The sequence below is a fragment of the Cricetulus griseus genome (genome assembly GCF_003668045.3).
Source record: "Cricetulus griseus strain 17A/GY chromosome 1 unlocalized genomic scaffold, alternate assembly CriGri-PICRH-1.0 chr1_1, whole genome shotgun sequence".
NCBI lineage: Eukaryota > Metazoa > Chordata > Mammalia > Rodentia > Cricetidae > Cricetulus > Cricetulus griseus.
In genome coordinates, this window is record NW_023276807.1 from 57,779,258 (window position 1) to 57,791,387 (window position 12,130).

General features: G+C 40.6%; 1 pseudogene; it reads left to right on the forward strand.

The window, feature by feature from the left end:
* The first annotated feature begins 795 nt into the window (after window positions 1-795).
* On the forward strand, window positions 796-5,649 carry LOC113833459 (annotated as a pseudogene).
* Window positions 5,650-12,130: the final 6,481 nt, after the last annotated feature.

Here is a 12,130-nt window from a genome sequence, read left to right on the forward strand (position 1 = left end):
AGATCCACCTGCCTCACCTCCTGAGTGCTAGGATTAAAGGTTCACCACCACTCCTAACATTAGTTGTAATTCTTTGGAGGCAGACTAACACTTGGTGACACCTTTTCCTGCTAAGAGGTCACGATGCTCACCTTTTTAAACTTTCATAATCAGGCAACAGAATCAGAACAGTATTGTCAGTTTCCAAACAAGTTATGAAATTATTACTGTGTTTCGGAAACAGATAAGCAAATGATATGTGTGTGTTTGCTTTATTGTTTTCTTGGGAGCGTATGTATTCTACAAGTACTCATTGGTTAAGGATAATTTTCAGTATGCTCTAAGTAAGTAACATTTTAGTACAAATGTAGGAAATGACTGTACACAGATGCTAATCAGTAATATGGCACTTAATTTTCATAACAATTTACTTTGTTTTTTAACAGCTTTAGTTACAATTCAAATACACTAAAATATTGTCATCCCTAATTTTGACATTTATAGATTCTGTAACTCATAATACTTTGTATTCTGAAAAATAATTTCCAGATTTGTTGCAGATCTCTCATTTTGAGAGATGCCTACTGTTTATAACACCCATCTTTTATTATGTAATGGGTAGCAAAAGTCAAATATGCTTAATAATTTGCCTTATTTAGATTAAGAAATTCAAAATACCAAAAATATAAGAATAGGAAGACCTCTGGGTGTTTGTGGCACACACCTTTAATCCCGGCACTCAGGAGGCAGAGGCTGTTGGATCTCTGTGAGTTCGAGGCCAGCCTGATCTACAGAGCAAGTGCCAGGATAGGCTCCAAAGCTACACAGAGAAACCCTGTCTTGAAGAAAAAAAAAAAAAAAGGGTAGAAAGACATTTGTTTCCCTAAGGTTTTTTTGTTTGGTTTGTTGGGCTTTTTTTTTTACTTTTTCAGATAAGCTGGAAAACACCTAAGTATATTGAAGTTGGAGTTGTACTGACTATAGTCCCATGTATAAATCCTTGTTCTCAAGTCTTAAGTATTACTGACTGCCCTTTATGTTGTTGCCAGTTTCATATTTAACATAGTAGGCTAAAACCCACCTTGCATTCTAGCCATTCTAAAAGTATTATTGGTTATTTTCCCACTCTGGATGACTATTGAATTTTTATAGTAGCTTTATTCTTTGTCACTGTTATCCAGAAATGATGTCCACTGTAGGCGCTACATTTTCTCACCTCAACTCATTTTAACAAACTTACACACAATGGTGTTCTTCCTGTTTACCAAGTTTGGCAGTTATGTTGTCTTAAAACTGGCAAATTTTCCCACTGTTTTGCTGAGGTAAATGAAATATAGTTAGAGATGTCTCCTTCAGTTAAAATTTTTAACTCACATCACAACAACAAAGTTCTAAAAAAACATCAGAATGTAGGGGTTTTTGTTTATTTGTTTGATTTTTTAATCTTAATTTCCTCTTGGTTTATTTTGATTTATGACTGCCAACTTGTGGTATATATGAGTGTTTATATATGCATATAATATATGTATATGAAAAAAGTTAAGATTTGGTCAAACTATATTTTCCCATTCAAGTACAAAAAATGTTTTCAAGGCTGCAAAAAGTGTACAGTTGTTAAACAAGTTGTAAATAAAGACTTGTATAAAAATCCAGCTTAGATCTTGTTTTTCCTGCTCTTTTCTGTGACAGACTTTTATACTTGATTTTGCATTTGGTGTTGTTAGGTAGATTAGACAGACATTAATAGTCTTGGGAGGCATTGAGGATGGGCCTCCCTCAAAATCAGCCTTAGCCCACTCCCATTTCCAGGCAACACTGAAGAAAAGAGAAGCATCACAAGTAACACCTTTCTTAAGATTTTAAAAATGATAGGGGATAGAAGAGGTATCAGGGCTTAAGGAAAAACTATTTCCTCTTACTCAAAAGAATGAGCTCTGAGTTCTGCCCCTGCCCCTGGGTAGGGCATTCTGATTTGCCCCTAAAGTTGTGATTTTTCCCCTCCCTAAGGGTTAATTCAAGCCTAGAGTGGTGGTGCATGCCTTTAATTCCAGAACTTTGGAGGCAGAGGCAGGCAGATCTCTATGAGTTTAAGACCAGCCTGGTCTACAGAGTAATTCCAGGACAACCGGAGCTACATAGTGAGTCCCTGTCTCAAAAAACAAACAGAAAGTTAATCCAACAATCGTGTGTCCATGAGACCACTCAGCTTAGGTAAACTGATACACCTGAAAACATTAAAGCAATGGAAAGAGTAACATATCCTTAATTAAATAGTATACTTTAATTTCACCCCAGAGCACTGTCCTCACAACAGTTTCTTGCAGAGCTTCACTGCTAGGCCTGCCACCTGTTCTGTGTAAACTCAGAAGTTTTCCTTTTCCCAGTACACTTCCCCTGACACTAAACACTGTCACTTTCTCTGAAGACTTCCCACCCCTGTGTCTGCTTGCAACTGTCCACTGCTGAGCCCGCTTGCCTTCTGGACCCAGCCCAGAAGGCATGACTTCCTTCCTCTTAACCATTGCCTTCCTCCCAGTAACTGCTAAGATTTACAACTTGCCTGCCCCGTTGTTTTTCTGTCAGACTTTAAAAAATGCTCATCAACCTTCTGAGTCTCAAAATTATTTTATCAACAAAACTAAGAACTGGCAAAAGAGAACACATGTTCCCTGGTAAAACTTAACTTGTGCTGTCTGTCGAAAGAATGCAGATGAGGGAGCTGGAGAAGTGGCCCAGTGGTGAAGAGCATGGAATGCTTTTGCAGAGGACCTGAGTTCAGTTCCCATCACCCATGTCAGGCAGGTAATTACCACTTATAACTCCAGCTGCATGGAAATCCCATGCCTGTCACCTCTGCTGGCACCTGCACTCACATGCCTTAACCCATACACATACACAAATAATTAAATCTTTTTAATGCAGATGAGACATATAGAGCACAGTGTAGAAGACAGAGGGGTAGATAGGAGCAATGGCCAAAGGCGATATTGCAGAGAAAAACGGAGAGTAGTTAATGGCAGAGAACATAGACAATTGTGTAAACCAACATATTTAGGTGTATAGTAGTTTCTGAAGTCTGTAACAGCTTCTCATGTACATTAACCCTTAAGGGAAGGGATATGTCTAATCATCTAGGTAGTTTAGATTGTTGATTCTCAACCCAGGACCAGAGACAGAACTCAGATTTCATTCATTTGGCCGAAAATAATATATAACAGTTCTAGGGTGAGACCTCAGTCAATAAAGTGCTTGCCATACAGGCCTGAAGTTCTGAATTTAAAAAGCCCAGTGTGGTGACATACTTATAATGCCAGTAATGGGGTGGTAGAGACAGCCTACTCCAGCCTATCAGTGGGTTCCAAGCCAAACAGAGACCTTTTCAAAACAAAATGAGTGGCTCCTGAGGAACAGCCACCAAAGTTGTCCTTGGTCCTACACATGAGCTCACACATGTGAGAAGAAAGTCATGTAACAGAGTGGATTAAATGTTAAAAGTCTATAAAAGCGGGGATACCTTACCAGGAGAACATCCTTCCAACAGGCCTTGGGCAGGCAGGCAGCCTCTTTCCCTTCCATATGACATCTTAAATCATGGAGGGGCATCTGTGCCATGTGGTACTTCCAGCCCTGAGTGGGGGTGGAATTGCAGTATTTTACCCCTCCTTGAAATTTATGTGGTATGGAACACTGGAGGGAACCTGATTTTGGGGGGTCCATCTTCAATAAACATCAAACCTATTAATGTCTGAGTAGCTATATAATTCTGTCAGTTGTTTACTGTGACTCAATATCGTTTAGTTTTCCCACTGTGGTAGTTTGTGACTTAAGCTGTTACTATGTGTATGAGAGCCTCTCCCTTACTTTGAAGCAATATCACATTGTCTGCAGTTCATAACCCCTTAATAAACCACTCACCAGAAGGATGGCCTGTCTTAGTGTCTCACTCTTGAGTCCTGTATTCTCTTGATCCTTGTTCATTATTTAAGTGATATTTTTAAAACAAGTTGTGTGTTTTAAATCTACAGAATCCAGAAAGCATGGGATCCCATGAAACTGGAGCTGCCCTGCCCCTGTAGGAACCAAACTCGGGTCCTCTGGAAAGGCCAGTACATGATTTTAACCACTGAGGTATATATCCAGCCCCTGGCCAAAGTTCTTAAAAGTAAAGATTAAACATGACTTCTTCCTTCTTCGAGTTATGTTAGCATTGAAGCAGAATTGAAAGACAGGAAAAAAAAATATGGGGACATAGGAAGGGAAAAGGGCCACTCATGCCGAAGTCTTGTTTAAATGTTGACAGCTGTGAATCTAGAGTTCCAACGTGGGCTGAAGAGATGGCTCCAAAGTTAAGTGCACTAGCTGCTCTTGCAGAGAGCCTAAGTTTGATTTCCAGCATCCACTTGACAGCTCAAACCATCTGTAACTCAAATTCCAGGGTATACATGTTATGCACAGACATATGCAGGCAAAATATCCATATACATAATAAAGAATTCCAACACAAACAGCACTTGTGGTAAAGGTTGCCAACCAAAAGAAAACATTTTATATAGAGAGATTCCCAATAAGAATGTTAGAATGGGAAGAGTGCCTAGGGAAATGCTGGGAGAGGAGCAGGGCAGATTTTCCTGGAGCATCAGGAGGTAGCATTGGCAAGACCCCCGAGGTCCAGAATGCAGTAACCTATGATGATGAGCATATCATTTTCACCTGGGAAGAGTGGGCTTTGCTGGAACTTTCCCAGAAGAGTCTCTACAAAGATGTGATGCCAGAGACCTACAGGAACCTCATGCTACAGGGTACAATTGGGAAGAGCATAATATTAGAGAACATTGTCAAAGTTCTAGAAGACATAAAATATATATGTCACTCTGGATACAAGCCATGTGAGCATAGGGATATTGAAAGAAGCAACATGCCTTTCTTCAAAAGCAATTAGAAAATATGGAGTAGTCTCCACTTTGAGTAGACTTGGTGATTGTGATACAAGTTTACAATTAATTGACTTTCTCACTTCATTTGGATTACATCAATAAACTCACTTCAGGAAAAAAAAGGAATGTTAAAATAGTAACAAGATATGCTTCAAACCTAAATGTACATGGTTTTTCTCCTTTCCCAGCTATAAACCTGTGATTTTCACAACACCTAACCTGAAAACCCATGTACTATATAAAGACATGTCTTAACTCCCTTGTGCAAATTTAGTTTTTCCTGATTTTAACATATTATAGTCCCTTCAAAGGCACCTTCAGAGCCACCCTCTAATCTCACTTACCAAAGATGAGAAATTTGTGCTTGGCAACTCTTTGAAATGTCCCTGGAGAGCCACCAAAATGATAAATATGTTGTCTTACAGTGCTGTGATGAAACACCAGGGCCAAGGCAACTTATAAAAGGAAGTGTTTAACTGGAGCTTGCTTACAGTTTCAGAGCGTGAGTCCATGACCCTTATGGCAGGAAGCACAGTGGCTGGCAGGCATGGTGCTGTACTGGTAATTGAAAGTTCACATCTGATCATCTGATCCTTACATTGCTGTCTTAGTTAATGTCCTATTGCTATGAAGAGACAACATGACAAGCCCTGTAAAGGAAAGCATTTAATTGGGGCTGGCTTACCACTCAGAGGCACAGTCCATTATCATCATGGAGGAAGCATGGCAGCACAGCAGGCAGACATGGTGCTGGAGAGATAGCTGAGAGTTGTACATCTGGATCAGCAGGTGGCAGGAAGAGAGAGATACTGGGCCTGGCTTGAACACTTGAGGTCTCAAAGCCCACCCTCAATGACAGTACATGATTTTAACCACTGAGGTTCCTAATAGTGCCACTCTATGGGGACCATTTTCATTCAAACCACCACACTGGGCCTGGTGTGGGTTTTTTTGGTTTTTTTTTTTGAAACCTCAAAGCCCATCCCCAGTGACACAAGCCAACAAGCCACACCAACTTCAACAAGGCCAGACCTTCCTAATCTTTCCCAAACAGCTCCACTCACTAACTGGGGATCAAGCATTCAAACATTTGATCCTATGGGGGCCAGTCTCATCCACACCATAATGATCTGTGCAAGATAGTTATTGACAACTATGCTGATTAAGCCAATTTAAACTTTTAAGTACTTTTTATTGAAGGTCAGACCAAGAGCAGGCTTGTGCCTCTGCAGAGTCTCTTGATGCATAGTCTCAGGGATACAGAATTTTCTAAAGGCAAAACCACAAAGAACATAATTCACATCAATGTTAGATGAGAATCAGAGTCCCCTTGAAACAATTATTCCTCACAGAGCATAGTAATTATTTTAGATACAACATCAGTGTTTTTGACATAGGCTTTTCTAGTTGTTTTTGTTTACTAATTATTTTGGTTAATACATATAGACCATAGTAAGTAAAGGCCATGGAAATCTCAAACGTGTTGCCAAGGCAAACATGACCATTGGAGGGAGGAGGGTAGATGCCTGAGAACTGCCTAAGCAAACACAAAATGGAGTCAGAACAAGATAGTGTTACCTTAGTGATTTCAAAATCAACACATGTAACCATCAGAACAGAATAGCATTGTCTTAGTCATTTTGAAATCACCACTGCTGAGATACTTAAGTGCAACACTGTGAACCCAGAGATTGCATTATTGGAAAAACCTGTAGTGTGGCCCAGCCCTAGTACACTTCCTTAATCCAAGAGCTTTCTTTTTATTGTAAACAGGATTAAATAAAATTAATCATAGATCAAGAGGCAGAGCAACTAGTTGACAGGAAGTAGTCATAGAGAGTAAGAGGCAGTCAGGAAGATAGATGGAGAGACACACAGGAAGTAGTAAGAAGGGATTTGAATTGGGAGGTCCTTTTTGGTTTGGGACAATGAAAGAGCTCTTTTTCTGGGATGTCAGCGAAGGAGGAAGGTCAGCTGACTGCTTTCTCTGCCTCCCTGAGCTAGCAGGTTTTTCACCCCAGCATCTGGCTCCTGAGAATTTACTGGTAAAATAAGATAGAGACTTAGTTAAAACAACATTTGTCTCCCTACATAGAGGCAGCTGAGGTGGTAGCTATGGGATTCGAGCTTCAGTGAGGCAGCAGCTAAGGCAGCAATGGGGCCAGGTATAACAGAGTTAAGTCAACACAGCTCTCCTTGGAATCCTGTATGCTTCCTGGGTACTGTTAGATAAGGGATGAGAGGTGAGCTCCATTGATATAGACATGTGCTGAATTACATTTCAGATAAACAGAACTTCTATTTACCCTGGAAAACATGATGGGAACTCAATCCTAGATCCTAAACTATGGAAGGTCTTGAGGGAGAATCCAAAGAACTAAGGGAATCTCTTACAAGTTTCCCCAAGGGTGGGTGTGTGCTCTCGTCTGGCTTCGGAGGGCTCCTGCACAAAAGTGGTACACATAACTCAAATAATCACATGCACATAAAATAAGGAGTAAATAATGAATTATTTTTAATGTTAAGAATTGTATAGTGTAGATTTTTCCACTTTTTTGTTTGGTTATCTTGACAAAGTTGGGTGTGTAGATTAGTAATAGAATGGCAATGGTAGATACTAGCATTTCTAAGTCCTGTATTTGATCATTAGCACAGAAAAGAAAAAAGGAAGTTCTTTTTTTATAACTCAGTCCTTTGTCATATAGACAAAGGAGATGTGTCATAGAAATAGCACATCCAGTTTCTTCTCTCATGTGTATGTGTGTGTGTGGTGTGTGTTAATGTCCATATGTATGTGCATATGTTGAGGTCATATGAACAAGTGTGTAAAAGGACCAAGGTTGACTTTGGGAATCTTCCTTTATGGTAAATATTGGATCCCACTTATTGTGTATCCTCTGCCGATGCAATAAGCCAAGTCAAACTGAATTAATAAATCCAGATTTAATAAACAGAGCAAAGCAACACTTGGGTGACTCTTGAAAAGGCAGAAGAGAAATCACATGGCAGATCTATGGGCTAGGTCTTAAATACCCTTTAGGTGTGCATGGTCTTGAGCATCTGGGAGCGGGAGGAGCCACCCCTTGGTGGGCTTTCTCAGGAGTGAGGTCTGGAATGGAAGGAGTGGGGCCAGGTGGAGCTTCCACCTAAACACTTTATATTTCTCTGTGAGGTAGGTCTCTCTGTGGAGCCCAGAGCCCACTGATTTGACTGGTCTGATTATCCAGCTTGCTCTGGGGATTGCCCATCTCCCCCTTCCACACACAGGAATCATAGGCAGGCCACTGTGCCTACCCATAAATGGACAGTATCCAGGGATAAGCACTCTGATGCTCACACTTGCTGAGAGCATGGCAGGATCTTTAATCACAGAGCCTTCTTGGCCCATCAATTTTTTTAAACAATAAACTCTGCTGGGATTCTGGTTGGGGTTGACTGAATCTATAAATCTTTTATGGAGAATTTATGTTTTAGTATTGTGTGCTTTATTTACTCTTTCATTTCTGTGGCACTTTCTAGTTTTCAGTGTATGACAGAGTACAAGATGGAAATATTGGCTATCTATTGTTGCATAATGTTACCACCAAACTGGGCCACACATAACACAAAACACATTTCTTAGCTCACAGTTCTCTGGTTGGGGCATTTCTCAAGGCGGCCTTTCTGAGCTGGCCTGGAGATCTATTTCCAGGGTTACTCACATGGCTTCAGGCCCTTAGCACTGGATACATGAAGGCCTTGAGGATGTCTACTGCAGCTTGGAGAGCAAACCTGCTGACACCTGTCTGTCTGTCCTGGGCCATACATGTCATTCTATTCTCATTGATACAGAGTTCTTCTTTGTCATTGGTTTGTAGCTGTAGATTTCCACTTAACACCTTTTCTTCACATTTCTTTGAGTTCATTGAGATTCAAAGTTATAATTTTCTTCCATTTTAGAACAATGAAGCCATTATTGCTTCAAATTTTTTCCATACCTCTGTTTCTCTCTTCTTAAAGACTAGCTCTAATCAGATCACAGATGCTCTGTTCATCCCTTTTCAATCTTTTCTGTTTTATCCTGCATAGTCCTACTGTGTCCTGTTTGTTTGTTTGTTTGTTTGTTTGTTTGTTTTGGTTGTTGTTTCAAGACAGAGGTTCTCTGTGTAGTCCTGACTATCTTAGAACTTGCTCTGTAGACCAGGCTGGACTAGAACTCACAGAGATCCACCTGCCTCTGCCTCCCAAGTGCTGGGATTAAAGACATTCGCCACCACAACCCTACTGTGTTCTTTAAAGTCACTTTTCACTTAAGAATTTCTGCACTGTCAATAATAGAAATGAACATCAAGAGGTAACTCTTATATTGACATCTAGTTGCTTTTTTGACAAAAGTAGTAACCCCATGTGGAATATTCCTTTCTGTGTGACTATGTGTCACTGTGGTTGGTTTAATAAAGAAGCTGACTGGACAATAGCTGGACAGGTAGAGGTTAGGTGGGACTGGCAGACAAAAAGAGAGCATGAAGAAGGGGAGGAGTCTTGGGAGTCTTGAGGAGATGCAGAGGAAGCAGGAGATGCACTGAGAAGCAGGATGCTGTACTGAGAAAAGGCATCCAGCCATGGGGCAGAGCATAGATAAGAAATGTGGATTAATTTAAAATGTAAGAGTTTGACAAGCTTGCTATTGGCCAAGCATTTATAATTAATAATAAGTCTCTGTGTGGTTATTTGGGAACAGCTGGTGGGAAAACTTTTCTTAAAGTTAAGAAAGTTACTTAAGGTTAAAGTATGCCTATAACCCCATTCAGTGAGAAAGATTTTTTAATGGTGTTGGAAAGAATTAATACCAATATATAAACAAATAAAGTTGGACTCCAATCTTGTACCATATATAAAAATTAACTCCAAATAGACAACAGAACTGAATATAAGGAAGTCTATAAAAGTCTGGGGTAAACCTTCTCGGGTCCCCCAAAGATGGTCAACGCCCTGCACATCAGCAGGAAGCAGTCTTGAGAATTCGACGCCCTTATTCCTTAACCTGCCATGTCTAACACCCCACCTTTTTTTTTTTTTTTTTTTTTTTTTAATAATAAGCAGAGGTGGGAATGAAACGTGACTGGCTCTACCTCTTTAAGAGACAGACCCTGCCCCCTGACAAGTCAGGGCATGCGTAAGAAACCGTGCTACGCCATCACCACGTCACCCATGAGGACTCTGCTCTGAGCATGCATGGAACCTCAGTGCACATGCGCAGTCTTCCCTTTAAAGCTCTAACTCTGCTTTCATTCTCTTCTCCTGCTTCTTTTCTTTCCCCACTCTCTGTTTCTTTTCTTCTCTGTATGGCAACCGACCATGGCGGTCAGCCATTTACCCTGTTCCTTTCCTCTTCTTAGTCTCCCTACTATGCCGAGCCTTATAATAAACTTATAGTCAACATGTCTCATGTCTCAGCATTTCTCTTTTCTTCTTTTTAAACAAAAAAATAACAGTGGATGGATGAAAGACCTGAGCTAACATGGGGTTAGCTCGTTAAACAGCTATAATAAAGCCTCGTGCAGTTTGCATCAAAAAAAAAAAAAAAGTCTGGGGTAGGGAAATAGGTCAGCCTTTAAAATGTTTCCTAGTGTATTTAGTCAGAATTCACTAGAGGAACAGGGCTGGAACATGCACACAGACACACCATAAGAATCTTAGAAGAAATCAGACAGAAGTCTTTTTCATGGTTTGCTTTCAATTGCCGTAATTAAGACCATGACCAAAGAAACTCGGAGAGAAAAGGTTTTATTTCAGCTTGCAGATTTCAGTCCATTGTGAAGGGAAGACAGGGCAGGAACATAAGGCAGACACTTGGAAGCAGGAACCAAAGCAGAAGCCATGGAGGAGTGCTGCTTACTGGTTTACTCTCTAGATGCACAGTCAACTACCCTTTTTCATACAGGAACACTGCCCAGCGATGGCAACACCCACAGAGGGCTAGGCTCTTCCCTGTCAATCATTAATCAAGAAAATGCCTCATAGGAGCAAGAGAGATGGCTCAGCAATTTAGAACATGTGTTATTCTTGTAGAGTAGTCACATGGTGGCTCACAACTGGTTGTGACTCCAGTTCTAAGGGATCCAATGTCCTCTTCTGACCACTGTAGACATCAGGCACATACATGTAGGCAAAACACACACACACACACACACACACACACACACACACACACACACACATATATATATATATAATTACTTAAAAATTTTTTGCAAACTCTATGAGTTCTAGGCCTGTCTGGTCTACAGAGAGAGTTCCAGGACAGCCAGAGCTACACAAAGAAACCCCGTCTCGAAAACAAAACAAAATTTCTAAAAGAAAATGCCTCATAGACTTGGGTACAGGCAAATCTAATGGAGGCATTTAGGCATTTTTCTCAGTTCTCTCTCTCTCTCTCTCTCTCTCTCTCTCTCTCTCTCTCTCTCTCTCTCTGTGTGTGTGTGTGTGTGTGTGTGTGTGTGTGTGTGTGTGTGTCTCACACACACACACACATCAAATCTTAAATCCTCACCATGATACCTGCCGCTTCTTTTCCTACATTCACAGGATCCAATCATATTGCCACTCTCTGTGAATCAAGAATATCCTAAATCTCACTCTCTATGTTATAGATACTACCTTCCTTGTATAGTACACTCCAATATTACAATGTTATCACCAAATGGATGTCTTAAGACCTGGATCTTTGCATCTCTTAAGCTTCAGTATGGTTCCTTAGAAGGACCCTCCTCTGAGGCACCCTTACAGCTGCCCTTTCTACATCACATCCTTTGCCAGTAATGAAACAGTTAAAGTTGTCTGCAACCCCAAATCCCTAACAGCAGTCGGGTGACCTCTGAAAACACCCACCCAACTCATTTTTCTTTCTACTCGGGGCATTTCTTTTTTCAGGACTCAGAACCTACCCATCTAGACTGAGGGCCTTTTTGCATCGGTTAACCTGTCTCACTAGCTCTCAGAAAACCTTAAAGAATTTCAGATCAACTTAACATCCTTCAGGATCAACCCTGTTGTTTGGCTGCAACAGTGCTCCAAAATTAAAGAGGCCTAGATCTCCTGACTACTGCTAAGGGTGAGAAGTGTGCTCTCCTCTGGGAACAGTGATGCTTCCGTACTAACAAATCATCAAAAAATCCAAACTGATTCACAATGGAGAATAGTGGAGATGGAGACCAGATTTAAAAAAAAAAATCAAT